General features: G+C 46.6%; 1 protein-coding gene across 2 annotated transcripts in view; it reads left to right on the top strand.

The window, feature by feature from the left end:
- Positions 1–21,163, top strand: part of Ptpn3 (protein tyrosine phosphatase non-receptor type 3) — a 146,822-nt gene that overhangs the window by 41,167 nt on the left and 84,492 nt on the right. The gene's annotated exons all lie outside the window — the stretch shown is intronic.

Genomic DNA, 21,163 nt, shown 5'->3' with positions numbered 1-21,163 from the left:
TACCCCGCTCAAGTTGGACGCTCCCCTGATCCCCCCCCTCTCAAGCTGGTGACCTTAGGCAAGTCGTGTAACCTCTCTGAGCCTTTGTTTTCTCCCCTGCAAACAGCCGGTAATAATGCCCACCTCACTGGGTTGTCGTTGGATTAAGTGGGATAAATTATGTGGAGGTGTTTGGCTCCCTGCCCGGCACAAAGCGAGCGAGCAGTTGGCAGTGATGCGAATTTAATTCATTTAGAGACCCTCGTGGCTCCCATTTCACCAGGAAATTAGAAATTAGGAAAGCATCTTGGGGGCCTGTCTTTGTGCCCAGGAGAACTTCTACGGAAGGCAAAAAGCTTTGGAAAAACAATTCAGCTGAATTGTAATCAGAGAGCATCTTATTTAGAGGCAGTTTTATGTGTTCTGTAACTCCAGAAGTTGGCAGTTTGGACTTCACTTATACAAAAGAACTGTTTTTTTGTTTTTTTGCAAGATGATCCATCTTGCAAATGCTTAAGCGATGATTTGAGAAAAAGTAAAGCCTGAGTAGGGAGAATTTTGCCCTAAAAAGCTCCCGGATCCAACTTGAAGTAATTATTCCGATCTGGGTACCCGGCCTTACACAATTGACATTGGGGTCTTGTATTCTTTGTGGTGGGAGCCGCCCGGTGCATTGTGGGATATTTCACAGCATTCCAGGTCTCTGAGACCCAATAGATTTCAGTAACAATTCTTCTCTCCAGAAACGCCTCTTAAGCTTTGTGCAGTGACCCCTCTCCTCCACCCTAGAAGAATTAGCACGTTAGATAATCCCTGCCTTCTGTCATTAGCTTGGGACTTTGGGAATGCCACCCTGCGCTTTTATGATCACAGACATTTGCGTTACCTTGCAGAGCAGTGCACATGTGTCACTTCATCTAGTTTTTACAACTCTCCCTCCCAGGCTGGTGTTACTCCCATTTTGGAAAATGGAGGCAATGTATATGGCAGGACTAGGGCGTAATGCAAGTCTCCTGGTTTGTCCAAGGACTGGGCTTAGAATGGCACTACCCTTTGTTGTATAGATGACCTCCCCAATGATTAAATCAAAATGAAGACCATATTGGAAGCGGGAAACCTTCCTGAGATTGACTAGTTGAAAATTAACAACAGTAAGCTATTATCTGACAGAGAGCAGGCCATTGTAGTTAAGTATTCTAGTTTATAGGGAGCTCCCATAAATCTCACATACAGCTAATGGAATACCAATTTGCAGAGAATTAGAGTAGAATAAAACGTGCCTAATACCCTGTATTGATCTTGTCTTGTCTCTGGTGATTTGCCTTCCCCTACAAAGGATCATATATGCAAATTAGACATTAGCTGGGGGCATGTAAAAGGTCAAGTTACTGCAGGCATTTTGGAGTAGCTGAGGTGCCATTTGGGAAGCATTTATTGAGCAGTGTCTGGATGGCAAGTGCTATGAGTAGACCAGGGGACCTCCACCTGAGATCCAGGATGCCTGGACGGACTTCCCTGTCATTCAGGACTGGCTAAACTCTTGCTGGAATCTCAAGGTACAGCTTGGGACAAGAGGAAGAGCCTAGATAACCTCAGAACCAGATTTAGGATCTTCTACCTTCACTACTTAGTCTCTGAGCTCTCAGTTTCCTGTTAACATACCAAACATGTCCTGTAGCTGTTAACATTCTCATTCAGGTCAGGGTGACAAAGCCATAGGCAACTTTTATCTCAAAAAGAAGATGGTAATTGTTCTCAATCCTTGGTTGTTGACTGTGAGCTTGAAGTTTAATTAGTGTTATTGCCTTCTTCCCCCCATCCCCTTGCAGGCTAGCTAGCTAGTGAAGATAGAGTGGAACCCGGGGCAGAAGGACTCATTGTGACCTTCTTAAGTACAGGTCCAGGCGCACAGGGACACTTTCCTAGAGTGGTGATAACTTACTAGAGAAGTCCATTTTGGGGGACTGGAGGGAGCAAGAAGACATGGCACCCCTCCATATGCACACACATGTACACACATGTCTCAGGAACTGTGTCAGCTTGGGAGGAGACTCACAATTGGTGGTCTCACCCTTCTTTACTTTGGAGGGTATCTCTTGATACTCAGAATTCACCTTCCTGCCACCAGATGATGAGTTCCTGGAACCAGGGCTGAACCTTCTTTATTTCTTCCAAGGGTCTGTTGCAGGGGCTGGAAGGGAAATCATTTAGCACATACGATGGTGTGGTCAGGGCATCTTCCCAAACAGCTTTTCAAGGTCTAATACAGAGGGGACAGGACCAAGTCATGTCAACATTATTCTAGCCTGGATGCAAGCAACCTTCAGCTTCTTTCTTCTGGCTCAGAAGGAGACTAAGCAAAGTGCTTGGTAGGTCCCTGGATGAAATTGGATCTGGCCATGGCTTCAGGACCCAGAAATCTGGCATTTGTAGGACTTTTACTTTTGCTTGCACCTAAAACCACCTCTGCTTCCGAGTTAATTGGTATTCCAAGGCCAGCTGTGAGCAGATTCCAGACATGCTTCTGTTCTTGGTTAGACTGAGGGCTGCAGAGACAAAAGCTGAACCACGCTGGGAAAGGATTGATTTATGGTGGGGTTGGGGAGCCAGTGAGGGGTGTGTGTGTGTCTGTGTGTCCATCCATCATCCATCCATCCATCCATCCATCCATCCATTTACCCATTCACCCATCCATCTATCCAGTCATCCATCCATCCATCCACTCATTCATCTATCCATCTATCCAAGAACTGCTGTAAAGGAGGATTAAGCTAGATGCAGGAGACATTAGAGGAGCAGGTAGCCATTCCTTTTGATCGGCATCAGAAAGAGTTGGCCTTTGCATTAAGCCTTGATGGTAGAAAATGGTGGCATTCAGGGTGAATAGAAGGCAAAAGTGAAGACACAGGTCTAACAAGAGACTTTGCATAGTTAAACAAGTGGCCATTCCCTAACTGCATCACCCTCCCTACTCCCTGCTGCCCAGGCTGGCCTGGATCTCCTGGGCTCAAGTGATCATCCTGTCTAAATCTCTGAGTAGATACCTGTCATTGCTCAACTCAAGGGCCAGCCTCTTTGGCTGGTTCAGGACTTAACTTGTAGCTGGTATACTCCCCCAGCTCAGGGGCAAATAAGTTTTTAACTGTTCCCAGGATGGGAAATGCTTCTGGATTATCTTTGAAGCAGGCGCTGCTTCTGCTGGGGATGTCTCATTATTTAGACTATTATGCTCCTCGCTGGCTATCCGTAACTGTTCTGAGCATGGACTTATTCATTCAATTCTTAACAGCCACCCTCTGGGCCTCTAGGCCTGGCTGCTGGATTAGTTAAATCAGGGCAGAGCTCATTACCTAGTATGTGTCCCTCTGTGGATGATGTGTGGAACATGGTACAGGCACCTCTGGCTGTAGTTAACATAGATGTGCCAGGAACAGAGAGCCAAATGGAGTGCTGAGGGCTGGGGATTTTCCTTCCTGACCCTGTTTCCTTCAGTGGATCAGCATGGTTCTGCTGACTACATTTTCTTAACCAAAGGCCGAAAAAGAGTATCTCTGCTGCTTTGTGCTAGAGGAGGCTTGGGAGTTGTTTGGATACTGAGAGAGTGGAATTTTTGAGACATCATGATGACTTACATAGAAAGTTAGGACAGAGGGTTTACAATTGGGATGGTCCTGGAAAATTCAGGTCCCATGATTTACTGTCAGGATATACAGCTCTTAACAAATGTTTATGCAGTGTCCAGTTTGTAGTGAGTTTTTCTGTATTGAGCCTCTCGCCCCGCAAAGGGAAACAGTGGTGATTTCTGGCCTGTTTAAATCTTTCTCATTCCTACAACTCCATTTTGTAGATGGAGTGAGAAAACTGAGGCCCAGAGATAAAGTGATACTCAAAGGGCATAGTGCTCACAAGTAGCATAGTCACCTTATAGAGATTATTTTGTCTAGAAAATTAAGTTCGTAATGCAAACTGGCTGTTTGAAATGAGATACTCAAGTATCCCTTCCCTTTAGGGTCCAACAAGCGCTTTGGTCAGTACTCAGTTCTGCGTTACTATGGGAACTGGGCTCTGTGGTCATGGTTCCTGGTTATCAGAGCTGAAGGATGGTCCAAGAGGCAGGATCCAGGTCCCCCAGGGACCCTGGCTGTCTGGGTGCTGTGTTGATTTGGGCACAGCGTCCCTCGGGTGAGTCAGTCTCTGGGCTGATCAGAGGCTTTCAGCTTGAGAGGCAGCAGCCAGCATCCTCAGCCACTCCTTGACCACTAGTTGCTGGTGGTCTGGAAAGGGGCCAAGGGCCACCTGATTCACCTTTATGCATAGAGCTCCCCAAATCCTGGTCTGGTCAGCAAATGCAACATGGTGGTTGTTAGAGAGAAGAAACACATTGAAGCAGCTGTCACCACCACTTCAGTGGTCCCTGCATGACCTGTTACCCCTCTCTTTGCTCTGCTACCAAGGAATCCTTAGAACCATCCCTGCTGCTCTTGGACTAAAGATAAGTCAAATCTCGGCATTTATTTTGGCCTCACATATATCCTCTGGTCCAGGCCTTCCTCAGCCCCACCTCCCACCTGCTCCTCCTGCCAGCCAGCGACCCAGAGCGCCCAGAGCAATGCCCTTCTGTCTGGGTTAGCTCACCCTTTGAGTTTGGCTCAGTTGTGCGATGGCAGATTCATCTTCCTGATGTGGTTAAACTGTCCTCTGTAAATACTCGGGCCACTAGAGCACTCTCCTTGATGGCAGTTTTCAGTGGCCATTTTGCAGTTAATTAGTGTAATTATTTCCATTAGCACCTGTCTCTTCAGCTAGTCTGTGTGTTTTGCGAAGGCAGCATCAATACCTTCCCTTCCCCCTTCAACTTGGCTCTCTCTGTCTCTCAACTTTCCTCTAAGCTTTATTTTTTCCCCCTTTTAAATTTTTGACCTAATTTAGACCTACAGGGAAGTTATAGAACAAAGAGCTCCCGTATCCTCTGTACCCAGATTCTCCTCAGTTGCCATTTTATTCCATTTATTTCATCCTTCTGTGTATATAATCTTTTCCAAAACATCGGAGGATCATTGGTAGGTTCTTTCTTTCCCCCTTGATGTATTTCCTGAAAGCAGTGGCGTTCTCTTATATAACTGCAGTACACATTTAGAATCATGACGTTAATATTATTACAGTTCTATTAACTAATCCACTGACCTTACCTCAGGCTGGGCAGTTGTCCCACTGATGTCTTTTTTGTAGCAAAGAAAATCATCAGTGGTGTGTTGGGTACAGACATCACACTTCCAGCTTCTTTAAGCATCTTTAAGGCAGAAGAGTTCCTTGGTCTTGGCTTCCTTCCTTCATTACCTGGACAGTTTTGGAGCAATTGGATCAAACATTTTATCACATACCCAGTCTATTTTCACTTACTTTTGGGTCCCCAGTACCATGAACAATGCCTGGATCATCAACTATATTTGGTAATATAGTTGAGGGGAAGGTGAAATAGAAGTAGAAGGAAAAGAGCAGGTTTTTGGGTTTTCCCCATTTGTACCTTTGCCTGATGGAGGTGTTATTTGTTGCAATCGTATTGTAAATAAATTTGAATTCTTCTATTATTTTAAAGCAAAGTGTTTCCCCTGAAAGAGAGGCTTCCTCAGCTAGCTAGTTTATCATCTTTGCAGTTATGTAAGCAAGTTAGGGATGTTGGGTTGGGGTGGGAAATGGAACCTGTGATGAGGGAGAGGACTCACCCTGAAAGACCCTCCAATCCTCAAGCAGCCTTCTCCATAACCTTGACTCTAATGTCTCAGGCCAAGGGGCCCAAAATAAGATGGTTGGAATTTAGCATCCATCCAGAACATTTTAAGCATACAAGGTAAGGGGGAAGGGTGTTATTAATAATCGCACGTTATAGGTCTCAGCCAGATCTGACCAAGGCAGATCAGAGCATTTGGTCTTTGTACCCTAATTGTGACTTGGAGGTAGTGGCCAGCTTGGAAAATCCTCTAGCACTAGGAATCCTCTGCCTAGATGAAGACACAACAGATCGATGTTGGCATTGGCTCCGGGCCCAGTGCTCACAGTTCTGGTCTGCACCTCTGTGCTCACCCTTCCCCTCTAGCTTGATGGTGCTGTACTAGCCTCTCTGCAACCCTCTTATCACTGTGCTCCTTTCCCCACCAAGGTCTAAGAGAGCCTGGATCTTGCCACAACCAGGCTGGATGTAGGACCAGATAGGGCTGGTAGTAGAAGGTCATGGGGAGACCAGCTCTTCTGCCCAGCGTGCAAACTGCAGTGTCAGCAAGGTAGCACAAGTGGCCAAGTCTCCCTAGACCTGTCTTCTCTCCCCATGGTCACACTTCCACCTGTCCTTCCCGCACTGCCTGTGCCTCTCTTTCAGGCCTACTTCTGAAATCAGGACCAAGTTGCAGGCAGAACTTACAGGGAAGCAGGTGGTATGACTAACCTAGGCACAAAAGGATGGCATTAGATGACCAGGAGCTGCTGACAGGGACTCGGATGCAAGATAACCCAGGCACAAAACCAACCTCGAAGGGTCCTGGCTAACAAGGGCACTTCCAGACCACTTATCAGGAAGCCTAGGTTCATGATACTATGTAGTATTGTGTGAACACCCTGGTCAATCAGGTTCTGCAAATCGTTTCCAACCTGGAAGACTCCACCCTTGCCCTCCTGGATTATGAATTCTTGTAGGATGAAAATGTGAAGACATGGTGTTTTCTAGGGAGCATCTCAGTGATGTGAACTCTAAGAACTTGTCCAGGGCAGTTGGTAGTTTTTAAAACTCTGTAACTGTGGACATCTGTGGTTTTAGTGGAAAAGCAAATGAATAAAGAGTGTTCTAGTTCTTAGAATGTAAGCCACTGTTAAATATTGAGTAGCCTTTCTAGTAAACCTTAGGGTTCGATTTTTACTGTGAAGAGTGAACTTTCCCCTCATGCACAGATAAGTAAAAGCATTTGATTTAGAATCACCTTTTACAGCGTAGAGTGTCCGAACTCCTACTTTAGACTAACTTTTCCTAAGCTCTCTTTTCATAGGTGGGTAAACTGAGGCCCTGAAGGAGATACAGCATCTCAAGGACACATAGTCAGTGGCAGAGCAGGGGCTGGTATCCAAACCATAGGATTTCCAGTCCCGAGATCTTGTGTGTATTTCCAGATCTCTTCCTAACAAGTGATCTAGTGTGTGTGTGTGCACTTGAGCCACAGCTCCACTTCCAATTTTTCTGGTAGTTAGTCACAGATGAGCCTCATGGAATTTCGTGCGTCAGCTGGCTTCAAACCTCAATCCTCAGGTCTCAGCCTTGTGAGTAGCTAAGATTACAAGCATGCGCCACTGGTACCCCTGCTGACAATGTTTTTTGTTGTTGTTGTTTTTGTCGGTCATGGGACTTGAACTCTGGGCCTGGGCACTGTCCCTCAGCGCTTTAGCTCCAGGCTAGCGCTCTACCGTTTGAGCCACAGCACCACTTCTGGTTTTTCTGAGTAGTTTATTGGAGATAAGAGTCTCATGGACTTTCCTGCCTGGGCTGGCTTTGAACTGTGACCCTCATATCTTAGCCTTCTGGGTAGCTAGGATTCAGCATCCGGCCTGACAATGTATTTTTATTATGTTAATACCCTTTGGTGTTTCTCTCATAAATATCAGTTGCATTGGCTTTGAGACAGTTAAGCATTTCTTGTTCTTTTGTGTAGAAGTTACTGGGATATTGGTTTTTCATATTAAAAAAAGACTGTAGTTCTCTACATTGCTGTGGTAGTTCTCAGACTTGAGCATTTCAGAATCCCTTGGACGACTTGGTAAGATACTGGCTGTACTCTCAGAACTTCTTTCCATTGGTCTCAATCAGACCTGCAGGTGGGGGCAGGAAAATCTGCATTTTAAGAGCTCTTTGATGGTTGCAAATCAAGTGTTGATTACCTTATAACCAGCTAGCCCTGACTGCTATGCATCCACTTTGTCCATCTTTCTGCTTTGCTCTCACCTGGCTGGCACCCTTGCAACCTTTCCCAGCGTCTCTAAGTCTCACCCTTTTCCTTACCTGTTCAGGTGACCCCTGGTGCTGCCCTGGTGGCTGGCAGTAGAGCCTTTTGGGAGGACAGTGTGGATAATCTAGATGAGGGTTCTGGCCCTGGCGCTGGGCCTGGTCAGACCTGTCTTAGAACTTTGCATGAATCTTGCAGCTTAGGAGGTTTCCCAGGAGTTGAGAGGAAGGCATTTTGGAGGACTCAGGGCTCAGTGAATTGGGGCAGGTAGCAGACAGAACTGGGCACCTGAAGTCTGATTGATATGTCACACGCAAGGCCCAAGAATCAGATTTGTAGGGTGAGGGAAGAGAGTGGGGTGATCGCAGAGAAAGGTGTTGGCCATTTTGACTGGCCTGCTCCTTTGGGAGAACCTCATCATCTTCCTGTCGCCTCTTCAGTCTGTCATTGGCGAGCTTCCCAGCTGGCCCCTCCCTCTCGTGCACTGCTTTCTACTCCAGTCTAGGCTCCGGCCTGATGACTGCATCACATGTGGAATGCACATGTCTGTCCTTGCACACCTCCAGCACCGTGCTCAGTGTTACAACCCAGTGTGGGTTGTTATCGGGTGACTGACTGTGGACCCCACTCACTCTGGGACCCTGGCAGAGCCCCCTAATGTCTCAGTTCCCTCATCCCCACTCTGAGAACCACAGTGGTCCCCATCACTCAGAGATGGGTAACTCCTCACAAGATCCTGTGGCCTGGGCTGGGTTACTCAAGGCAGTACTGGTCCTCGGCCACTGCCTGCTGTGACATTTGTCTTCTGATGGGAAGGGCTGAGGTTTGTGTGGGCTGCCCGGGCAGGGAGGGCCGAGGTGGTGCTGCCTGTGGGTGGATACTCTGGAGGCTGTGTTGATGTTCATTGCACGGATGCTGAAGGCTCAGAAAAATGGCCGCTGTGAACAGGAAGCAGCCAGAGTTCTTGGGGCGGAGAACAGAGGCCCTGCTACTTTACGGTACATAAGATGAGTCAGATTCCTGGAGCCCGGAGCAGGACCTGAGATTCTACATTTCGAACAAGCACCCAATGCTGCTAAAGCTGCTGGTCCAGAGACCAGCTTAGAGTGACACTGGTGTAGGACGTGGATTATAGTAGGAAGTCTTGCCAAAGCCTGCCTTTAGATACTATGTTTTTCTTTATTTTTTCATTATATGCATGTACACATATATATGTATATACTGCACATACATATTGATGATAGAGCTTAATTGGTAAATTAGGTACTGTAAGAGATTAACAACTAATTATACAGATTGATTAAAACAGCATTGTGTGATAAAAGTTATTTATGTAGCTTGGTGGTAGAGCACTTACATAGCATGCATAAAACCCCTGGTTCCTTCTAGCTCCTGCAATGCAAAATATGTCTATAGCTATCTGTCTGTCTCTCTATCTCTATCTATCTAAATGCAGTGTTTACTTCTGGAATTCCATTTAATATTTTCAGATTAACTGCAGGCAACTGAAAATGCCAAAGAGCTGATATGGGCCTTCAGCAGACACTGCCTTCTGCTGGACTCATTGGAAGCCGGGTAGCTCTGGGTCTGGAGTCTGGCAGCTTCCACTGGAGTCACTTATGGTTAATGATGACCCTGTGCAGCGAGAGCAACCCCCTCCCCGCCAGGCTTTTGGATCAGGATGGGGTGATTTGGTTTTGCTGGCTGACATCCCATCTTTCAAGGTTAGCTTCACAGTCAGATTCCTCTTAGAAGGTGGCTGCTCTCTGCCCCAAGCCAAGCTGCGGTCATGTCCTGGACAACAGCCCAGCAGCCAGTAAGGCATTTTAGTGTCTTCTGAGCTCCCAGAGAGCTGGGGACTAAGACAGCCCATTACCCACTTCCTGAGGATCCTGCCCCAGAGTCTAACCATAGTAGGGCTGAAGCATTCTAGTGGGCTGAATGCAGGAAGGAAGAATGTGTTTAGTTCTGACACCAGAAGGGAGGAGAGCTCAGCATTGGGCCAGGAAGACACTGATTTATGGGTCATCAGGGAATCAGATGAAAACCCCAGGAATGTTCTTGGGATTTGGAATTAGAACAGAGCTGGCTGTGGGCTCTGTGAAGAAGTGGAGGGTCCACAGGGGAGTGGGAATTATAACTAAGAAGCCATTGCCTGGAACTAGGAGGGAGGGAGAGACAGAGACAGAGAGACTGAGACAGAGGCACAGAGCCCTGGGGTTAGGATCCTGTTTTTTCTCCCAGGACCTCAGGGAACTGCCATCAACATCTCTTCCCAAGGCTGTCAGGCATACTTGACCGTCAAGGGCACATTCTAGCCCTGAGCACTCAGTGCCTGAGGCTTGTTCAGCCTCTGGTGGTTGAAGAGGAAATGGAGTTTTGAGTTCAAGCCCTTGTCCACAACAACAGAGCTGGGAAGTGCTCAGGGCCACCTGTCCTGTCCTGCCTGTCTAGCCTAAGAACTGGCTTTAGGGGTGGAGTGGCTACAGAGTTGGAGAGGTGGGGACAGAGGCAATGGGGCCCTGGCTACACAACCTAAAAGGAGGAAGCAGATCAGGTGGAAAAAGGACAATTTATCAAGTGATGTTTTCTCTCAACGTCTCTAAAAGTTTTACCAGTTGGATTTTCCTTGACCTCATATGGAAATTTCACACCTGGGTTTTTTCCCCCCTCTTCTCAACATTCCTTTGTTATTTTAATTGTGATCATACTGTAGATGCACTTTTTATAACCAGTCCCCCTCCCCTTTAACTATTAATCTTCGCATCACTTTCCCTATTGGCAGTTTTCACAAATGTCCTCTGGCTATTTTTGTGGCTCACTTAGGGAAGAGCCCTGGAAGGTTGGCCATAGTCTTTTATGTTGATAATTCACCCTGTGTTAGACGCAACTTGTTTCCTGCCTGAATAGATGCTGACAGTTGGTGTCTAGAAATCATCCTCTAGCAGCCTCCAGTCCCTTTGGAATGGTATTATCTATGTTAGCACCTACCCAGGCTACTCAAAATACAGGTGTGAACCCCAGGTGCAGTAGTTGATGGTTTCATCATTTGTGTGCATCTCACAAACATTTATTAAGTGCCTGTGGGTAGAGACTCTCTTTTCAATGCCAGATTAATAGTGGCTGCTGTGATGGACTTGATAGACATATGTGGGAATGTTTGAGTACATGTGATATTCCAGCCTCCCTGTCCTTGTCACAGCCTAGGAGTCTGGGATAGTCATTTGTCACAGCCTAGGAGTCTGGGATAGTTATTGGTTCCAGAAGTAAACCTCAGGGCCCCGGCAGTGCTTGCCTATGGATGTGGAGTCACCTGCCTCCCCTCTGTTCTTTTTTTTTTTGGGGGGGGGGAGGGTTTGGTCGTGGGGCCTGAATCTGGGCCTGGGCGCTGTCACTCAGCTCTTCAGTTCAAGGCTAGCACTCTACCACTTGAGCCACAGTGCCACTTCCGGCTTTTTTCTTTTTGCTTATGTGGTGCTGAGGAATCAAACCCAGGGCCTCATGCATGCAAGGCAAGTGCTCTGCCACTGAGCCACCTTCCCAGCCCCACCTACCTGCCTCCCCTCTGATGCTTAGCAGTACTGCGTAAACTGAGATGTTCTTGCTTTGCACTTGTGTGTGCATTCCATTGGTACTTGCTGAGCTGGGTTCTAGGAGACAGCAGCTCACCAATTAAAATTCAGCCTAGTCAGGCGCTGGTGGCTCATGCCTGTAATCTTAGCTACTCAGGAGGCTAGGATCCAGGATCTTGGTTTGAAGCCAGCCTGGGCAGAAAAGTCAGAGAGACTCTTATCTTCAATTAGCCACAAAAAGCTGGAAGTAGAGCTGTGGTTCAAGTGGTAGAACAAGTGGTAGTCTTGAACCTAAAATCTAAGGGACAGTGCCTAGGCCCAGAGTTCAAGCCCCAGGTCTGGCAAAATAAAAAAGAAAGAAAGAAAGAAAAAAAAAAAAGAAAGTCCAGCCTTCAAGGAACTAGGTTCTAAGAATCGGAAGGAGACAGACAAATAGTTTATATACCTGGTGTCAATAAAGGCTAAGGAGGGAAATAAAGTAGGCTGAGGAGCATTGGGAAGATAGGGAGGCCTCCCTGATAAGGTAAGTTTCCAACAGACACATGCAGGAAGTGAGAGAGCTAGATGTATATCTGAGAGAGGATGTTCCGAGCAAGAACAACAGGAGCATCAGATGTGGACATCTGACATGGGACAGCCTCTGAACAGCCAGGGGAGACATGGCTGAGCCCAGTGAGCACATTGAGGGCTGGTGTGTGATGAGGGCCGGCCCTTGTATAGCAAAGGGTGCTCTGGGACTCAGGATTCACACTTCCGGCTTCCCTGCCCCATGCCCCACCCACCTCCTCCTTTCAAGAGCCCACCTCTGCTCTTTGAAACCATTCTTTGTTGCTTATCCAAATGGGTGACCACTGAGATCTGAGTTGGCTGCAGACTAACCTAGGAGTTGTAGGCCAGGCTGTGTGAAGCCCTGCCTTGCTTTCCCAGAGAAAACACCATCCTGTGCTGTCCTCATCTGTGCAGTAGGGGTCCTGACAGAGATTGATAAGGGTGTGGTAAACTTTCTAGGTCTGGGACCTCCAGCTGCCATTCGTTAGGGGAACTACTGGGGCATTACTGGTCACCTGTTGGTTGCTGGGCACTGGCTGCTGCCTGAGCCATGCTGATGAGCGGCAGGTCCAAGCCAGCCTTTATGCAGTGATGGCAGCTACGGTTCCCACCATAAGTAGACTGGAGATCTGAGTATAAGATGAAAGCCATAGAACTTGTAGAAGAGGAGGAGGAGGAGGAGGAAGAGGAGGAGGAAGAGGAAGAGAAATAGGAGAAGGAAGAAGAGGAGGAGGAAGAGAGGGAGGGGATGAAGGGGTAGGGGGAGGGGGAGGACAAGGAAGAAACAATAAGGTAAACCTAGATTCTTGGCCATGACACAAAAATCACAAGCAACAAGAATGAAAACTTTAAGTGAGTCACTAGTGTCTCTTGCCTGTAATCCTAGCTACTTTGGATGCTGAGATCTGAGGATCTCAATTCAAAGCCAACCAGGACAGAAAGGTGTAAGAGATACTATTCTGCAATTAGCCATTATAAAGCCAGAAGTAGAGCTATGGCTTAAGTGGTAGAGTACCAGCCTTGAGCAAAACAAAAAAGCCCAGTCCTGATTTCAAGCACTGGTATGGGTACACACACACACACACACACACACACACACACACACACACACACACACTAAAATAAGAAAACTTTGATTACCAAACATCATCAAGAAAGTAAAAACAACCTATAAAACAAGAGAAAAAATATATCAAAATCATACTAAAGGTGTAATAATCTGAATTGAAGGAATCCCTAAAGTTCGCAATCCAAATTAAGACAAGCTCAATGGGCTTGAATAGATGAACAGATGGCCAGTAAGCACACCCACTAGAAAGGCCATAATAATAATCATTTTTAAAAAGGAAAATAACTAGTTTTAGCAAGGATGTGAGAAAATAGAAGAACACTTACATTGCTGGTAGAGATGGAAGATGGTGCCACCTCTATTGAAGAGTTGGGTGGTTCTTTCAAAAGGAAGTAAACAGAACTGCCACATGACCCAGCAATTCCATTTCTAAACATCTACTCGAAAAATTGAGCACAAGAACACAAACAGACTCCTGTATACCAGTGTTCATTGTCCTGCTCTTCACCATAACCTGCAGACCCAAACAGCTGTGTGTGTGGACAGATACATAATTGATCTGAAAAGCCATAATGTAACACAGACATAAAAGAGGAATAAAGTTTGGAGACATGCAATTTTGCTAAGCAACATTAAAGAAGACACAAAAGGACAATTTTAAGATTCCGCTTGTATGGAAGATCCAACATATAGGCAAACTCATAGGTGGGGGAGGGGGTGGCTGGGGAATTATTGCTTAATGAGTACAGAGTTTCTGTTTGGGGGTGATGAAAGATTTCTGGAAGTAGATAGTGGTGGAGATTACACAACATTGTGTGAAGCTAATACCGCTGAATTGTACCCTTAAAATGGGCAGTTTTCTGTTGTATGTATTTTGAAATGCCACAGTTTCAAAGGATCAGTATGGATATGTGTGGGTGGAGCTCTGCTTTGTCCTGTGGAGGTTGGGGACTGGGGGGTGTCTTCTGCCACAGAACCTAGAGGCATTGAGGTGCCCCATTCCTCCTGTGCGGCAGGCATAGAGTGCTTAGGAGTCACGGCAGGTTCTTGAAAGATACTTTCATGACCTTTTTCATTTCAACTTTCCAGTGTGAGAGACTGTACTGCCTGGCAAAGAAGAAGAAGACAGCAAATTTGGTGATTTTTTTTCTCCTATCATCAATTACCTGCTTATGGGTTTGCTGATTTTATCTGGGCTTAGCCCCTTCCTGTCAGCTTACACCCACTCACGTCTGGTGTTTTTACCTTCATGTAGGACTTCTCTGGGCCCCACAGTGCTGATGTTTTTGTTTGTGTCTGTCCCAGGTCATGTGCGACTTTTTCCTTCTCTAGGCTTACTGTGGGTTCTCTTGAAATCTGAGCTCTACAAATGAAGAGTCATATAAAAGCCAGCCATAGAGAGGTACACCCTTTGGTAGAACATTGTAAAACCATAACACAAAAGGTCAACAGTATGTTTGAAGTACCCAGGCAAAGGCTAGATCATAATAATGCAAAAGAGTAGAATTGAGCCGGGCACCAGTGGCTCAAGCCTGTAATCCTAGCTACTCAGGAGGCTGAGATCTGAGGATGGAGGTTCGAAGCCAGCCAGGGCAGGAAAGTCCATGAGACTCTTCTCTCCAATTAACTACCAGAAAACTGGAAATGGTGCTGTGGTAGAATGCTCACCTTGAGCTGAAGAGCTGAGGGACAGAGTTTAGGCCCAGAGTTCAAGCCCCATGACCGACAAAAAAAAAAAAAAAAGTAGAATTGTATGATGATTCAGACATTACTACTTTCTAAAATAAAACATACCTCCAAACAAGACTACAATAGGGTTGTTCTGCACCTGACGGTGCAAATCTCAGTACCACACCTCTCTCCTTTTCAGCTCTAGATCTGCTGAGCTACTTTCTCCTCCCCCTTCAGGGCCAGCTCAGTGTCACCTTGACCACAGCCATCCAGGTAGATTCTGCTCTGCACTGCCCAAGCATTCCTCCCCCTCCCCACCGCACCCCTCTCCTCCCCCCCCCCCCCCCACACACACAGTGGCCTAGACACTGTGAGGCTGGGTTGGATCCTCTGGGAGACAGAGGCCCCTGCTACACCTAGACTGGCTCTCTGTTTACCTGTTACCTCCACCCTGTGACTATCTTAACCAGATACTTGGCTTACAGCCATTAGGTACACCCCCAAAAGCAAGTCATTAAGGGTCTAATGGAGCTCAAGTTTATTAAATGGAAGGAGGTGGAAGGAATCCTGGCAGTCCTCAGACTGCAGCTGCGGGCAGATGGGAGGCTGTCTGGGACAGCCTCTGAACCTCCCTGGAAAAGAGCCACTGGTAACAGGATAGGAGGGGCCCAAGGTCAGATTCAGGGCCTGGCCTCAGGAAACAGAGTGGCTCACTCTTGCTCTCAGGCTGTTAAACATTAACCCAAAGATGGCTACCAATCGGGCTGGTAGGGCCTTAGCTATCAAATGACTGCAGTCTAGTCCCTGCCTTTAATGAAAGCGAGAACTCATTTGTTACTTTTCCTCAGTCCTAAATTTTTTTTTTAAAGGTTCTGGAATCACCATGCCTGCCCTTCAGAATCAAAAGGGTCCTCTGGATGTCTTTGTTTCTTTCACATTTTTCTGAAACACCTGTTAAACCATTTAGATCACTTTACAGTAAAGGGAGTATGGTAATAAATACCCAACATCACTGCTCAAGTTTCTAATGTTGCAGAATTAATTAAGGGGAAAAGAAGGTTTTCTGGACCATTTCCTTCATAAGAGGAAATTTACCTCCTTGTGAGTCTCAGGGAGTGCTTATAAAGATTATCTCAAAGGGTAAGAATATACCTGTAGTCGGTAAATTACAGAGACAGTAATGATTAAGTGCGGGAGCCCTTTCCACCCCCAGTGAATCACCTGTAATTCACCTTCCTCTCAGTTGTGTGGGTCATGATACTCTGCACCAGGAGGTGTGGAGCCAAGGTGAGGAGTCTTCACAGGCAGAGTCTGTGCCAGGGGCCTGGCTCTCAGTCTAATCTACCAGTCTGTAGAGTGGGAACTGCAGAGCTGCCTGCCAGGCAGTGGAAGCATTTGGAAAACAAATGCCCTGCAGGACCCGTATTGTTCCTGAGACAGAAGCTCCAGGACAGGGACTTTGGTGGAGAGACTTAGGAGCGGTATGGGTGTCTAGTAAAACAAGCCCAGAGATGAGAGAATCAGGAGTCCATTGATGGTCCAGGATCATGGTAGCTTACTCTGGCAGAGCAGAAGCTGGAACCCAGAGCCCTGGCAGAGATGTTCTTAAATCAAGGAATGGGTTATATTTCTTTCTGTTGTCTCAGCCCCCAAAATGTGAACGTTTTCAGATGTAGTAGCAGGAATACTTTTTAACTTAAGCATTTACTTTTATTATTTTTAGTGACAATTAAACACTCATACAATTAAACATTCATTTTGCATAATTTGTTTTACATATATGTATATGTGTGTGTATATATATACATATATATATATAGTGTGTGTGTGTGTGTGTGTGTGTGTGTGTGTGTGAGTGTGAGTGAGTGAGTGTGTGTGTACTGGTCTTGGGGCTTGAACTCAGGGCCAGAGTGCTGAATCTAAGCTGTCTTGAGCCACAGCTTCACTTCTGGCTTTTTGGTGGTTAATTAGAGATAAGAACTTTCCTACTCAGGCTGTCTTTGAGCTGCAATCTTCAGATCTTAGCCTCCTGACTTGTTAGGATTACAGGCATGAGCCACCATCACCCATGTGAGTGTGAGTGTATGAGTGTGAATGTGTGTGTGTGTGTGTGTGTGTGTGTATTTTGCCAGTTCTGGGGCTTGAACTCAGGGCCTAGACTCTGTCCCAAGCCTCTTTGGGCTCAAGGCTAGCATTCTACCACGGAAGTCACAGCACCACTTCCAGCTTTTTGTGAGTAGTTTATTGGAGATGAGAGTCTTTCAAACTTTTTCTACCTTGACTAGTAGTTTTGAACCACAATCCTCAGATCTCAACCTCCTGAGTAGCTAGGATGACAGGCAAAAGCCACTGGCGCTCCACTGTGTTGTATAATTTTAAGGTGTAGACCATGACATTTTGGTACATATTTTATTCACTTATTCAGCACAAAATACTGTTCTTCTTTATAGTAGCACATTTTTTTAATGAAAAAGTTTCTTATTAATTTTCTGACCTCATTTTATCTAGACACAAAGCCCAGGAAATCTGAGTAGACTGAATAAAAGTACATTTTTTTTTCTTCTGCTTTTCTAGAGGCGCTGGCAGTCCTGTGTGGTTACTATGCCCGATTTAACCTGAGGTGGCCTGCCCAGAGCCTTCCAGGCAGAGGGCTTTCAAGCTGGAAGAGCCTCAGAAGATGCTGGCTGGGAAACCCAGCTGAGGAAAAGGGAGTTGTGACTTCCCCAGAGATTAGTGACAAGTGAGAGATGTTCTGGAGTGGGAGTAGGGGGGTGTGGAATAGACAAGGTAGGAGTGCAAGTGTTTTTTTCTGTGTTTCCTTGAAGTAGAACTATGGCCAGGACTACTGGCAGTGAGGATTGGATTTCCCTGGCCCAGCTGCTGCTGGCTTCAGATCTCTTGGCCTGGGTAGGGGCTGGCGGGCTGGGCCACTTGTGAGATCCTAGCGTCTTGGCTGGGGTGCACTGTGATTAGCACATCTCCAACCCTTCAAAGTGACTTTAGCTGTTTTCTTTTCTGAAGGCTTCTACTGCTTTTGGCTGTAAAGGGGGTGGGGGCTGGTGCCTAAGACAGAAATATCAGAGACTGACACCCAAAAGGGTGTGTCTGCCTGAAAGCAAATATTAGCACAGTATTTTTATAAAGTTTATGCAACTTGATTCATGTCCCTGTAGAGTAAATTTATTCCATCCTGTTTTCCAGTCTGTTGTGAGCCTGATGGAACTGTTTGGAGGGAAAAATGGAAAGAGTAGCTTAATTTTAGGTAGAAAGTGCTAAACTTTGAACATACTCTGTGTTTTGTCCATATTCTTTTATCTCCTAGTTCAAGGTCTAATGGGCTATTTTTGTTTGTTTGGTGTTGTTGTTGTTTATCCCAAGAATGAAGAATTCATTTAGAATTACTTCTCGTGCAAGAATCTATGTAAGGAAATCTAATTTTGAACAATGGTATGATGAGGAACGCCTTAGGTTCACAGATAAATCCCTCAGCACTTTGGAAACAGAAGTCAGGATAGAATCTAGGCCCTGGAAACCCAAAGTTCTGCCCTGCCTCTGCCAGTGTCAACCTGCCCTGTAGCCTTCTCTGCATGGGTCTCCTGCTGTGCCTCTGCCTTGTACCTCTAGTGACAGACAGCTCCCTACCTCCCATGTTTGTGTATCCTCAGTCAGAAGTTTTGGAGAAAGCGATTTCATCCTTCTTCTACCTGATAAATCCTTGGATCCAGAAAAGAAAAACCAGTCTAAAGACAGTAGCTAATTTGCATGTTTCCCTCCAGTGCTTAGAACAAGCTTTAAAAGCAAGGAAACTTCCTTCTTTTTTTATTCTTAAGGAAAGTGAGTCTCAGAGAGGGTCAGCGAGCTGAGGTTCCTCTCTCCACCAGGAAGCAGTGATGCTACTTCCTGGGTTCAGCCCAGCCCTGCCTAACTCTGAAGCCAGTGGCTTTCCCAGAGCCCCACACCCTATCCTAGTTCCTCTCCCTTCTGTGTGGCTGTTGTGGGCTGCCCCGCCCCTCCCCAATTCTTCTTTCTGTGTGGCGCTCCCCCAGACTTCCCAAGAGCCTAGTCTTCCCCTCCCTGAGATTTTTCTAGGATTGCAGCTACTCCTCAGGCCCTGCTACTCAGCTTCTCTCCCTGTATTTGCTAAAGTTGAAGTGCACATCTGCTCCTGACCTTTGCATTTGAAGTTTGTGCTGCCTGGAATTCTCCTTCCTCCCACTCCCAGTTTCTGTTCTTCCCCTGTCCAACAAGATTCCCAAGAATTCATTCCCCTCCTCATCCCCACCAAGAAGGTCCCAGTCCCCTGATGTGCCTCTTGTGCCCTGGGCTCCACCTCCTCACCTCTGCCTTCTCTCCCCCTCCATTCCCCCCCACCCCATGCACTTCCTGGCTTAGCCAGGTGGTGAGTAAATGAATATTGAGCGAGTAAATGGCGCGGAACTCCTTTGGCAAGGTAGTAACAAAGGAGGCCAAGAGTGATTCTAAACAAGATCTACGGGTCCCTGAGCGCCTGGAGGCTGAGGCCGGAATTTGGCCAGTGGGGAACGGGTGTTGGCAGATGAAAGTTGCAGAATGAGAAGGAGAAGGAAGTGGCCCCAGCCCTCTGTCTGTGAACTGGTGTTTGTCTTTCCCCTTCTTCCAGGAGGTAGCAGGGTTGCTGACTCTAGGTTTCTGAGTACTCTCAGATGGCACAGACCTGACTACCTGGGTGATGTTAGGTTTTTAAAAAGAGGTAGCCGAGTAAGAACCACATCATGCACGTGATATTCAGGTAAGGGCACCAGACCACGTTGGCACTCCAAGCGTCTGGGAAAGGCCTGGGAAAGAGTGTCTGGGCCTGGGCTAGGCCTTATCTATGGTAGGGGCAGGGAAAGGTGTGGCCACATAGAATCCAGATGTGACCTCAGCGGATGCAGATGTGACCTCTTCCAGGTGTGCCAGTTGCCTAGGTAATGCCAGAACTGGGTGGCGACTTTGCTGCGAGGAGGGTGGAGTCTGCTCGCCATCCAGGAGTGGACCTTACAGGTGAGACTGAATCACAGCCTTGGTCACTTTTCTCCTGGGCACTAAAAGCATCCTTGGGTCTTCTGAGATGTGCTTGTAGCAGGGGGGAGGCCTGTGGCATTTAAGGGTGTGTGGTAGTATATGACACCATGGTAACACTTTACTGAATGTTAAATTCTAAAACTCTCACAAGTCTCAGCAAACAGTAAGACTGGATTGGGCTGGACTCCCGAGGGCGGGAAGGACCCTGAAGGTGAACACCGGCTTCCTTAGGGCAGCCCTTAGAATTGGTGTGGTTTTGTTTCATTTTGTCGGTGATGGGGCTTGAACTCAGGGCTTGGGCACCATCCCTGAATTCTTTAACTAAAGGCTAGTGACTCTACCACTTTGAGCCACAACTCCTCTTCTGTGTTTTTTTGTTTTTGTTTTTTGGTGGTTAATTGGACTTTCTGGCTTCATATTGCAACTTTCAGGTCCTCAGCCTCCTGAGTAGCTAGGATTACAGGTGTGAGCCACCAATGCCCGGCTAAGAACAAGTCTTTTTTTGTTGTTGTTGGTTGTGGGGCTTGAACTCTGTGCCTGGGCACTGCCCATCAGCGTTTCAGCTCATGGCTAGCACTCTACCACTTGAGCCACATCGCCACTTCTGGTTTTCTGGTGGCTTATTGGAGATTAGAGTCTCATGGACTTTCCTGTCTGGGTTGGCTTTAAAAACTGTTATTCTCATATCTCAGCCTCCTGAGTAGCTAGGATTACAGGTGTGAGCCACTGGCAGAACAAATCTTTTTAAGCAAGAGCCCAAGACCTTCCTTTTTTTTGGTCAGTGGTGGGGCCTGAACTCTGTGCCTGAACACTGTCCCTCAGCTCTAAAGCTCAAGGCTGGCACCCTACCATTAGAGCCACAGCGTCACTTTCAGCTTTTTCTGCTTCTGTGGTGCTGAGGAATCGAACCCAGGGCCTTACACATGCAAGGCAAGCACTATACCACTGAGCCACCTTGCCAGCCCCAAGGGCTTCCTTACGGTGGGCTCATTTGGTGTCTGCAGCTGAGAAACGAAGATCAGAGGATTAAGGTTAATAATTGTAAGATAATTTGAGTAGTAAGATGTACTGTTTTAGGTGACTTGTGTGCTTCATCCCATGTGGTATAGATCTGAGTGGTAAGTCTTCCAGACATATACTTTTAATAAGTAAAATGTATTAAAAACATTTATAAAGGAATGCATAAAGTTTTATTTATTTTTATTTATTTATTTTTTACTTTTTGGTGTGTGTGGGGTTGGTCCTAGGACTTGAACTTTGGGCCTGAGCATTGTCCTTGAATTTTTTTGTTGAGAGCT

Source organism: Dipodomys merriami, unplaced genomic scaffold, assembly GCF_024711535.1.
Source record: "Dipodomys merriami isolate MVZ:Mamm:240054 unplaced genomic scaffold, mDipMer1.0.p SCAF_11, whole genome shotgun sequence".
Lineage (NCBI taxonomy): Eukaryota > Metazoa > Chordata > Mammalia > Rodentia > Heteromyidae > Dipodomys > Dipodomys merriami.
Note: the sequence above shows the minus strand (reverse complement) of the source record. Positions and strands in the feature narration are given on the sequence as shown.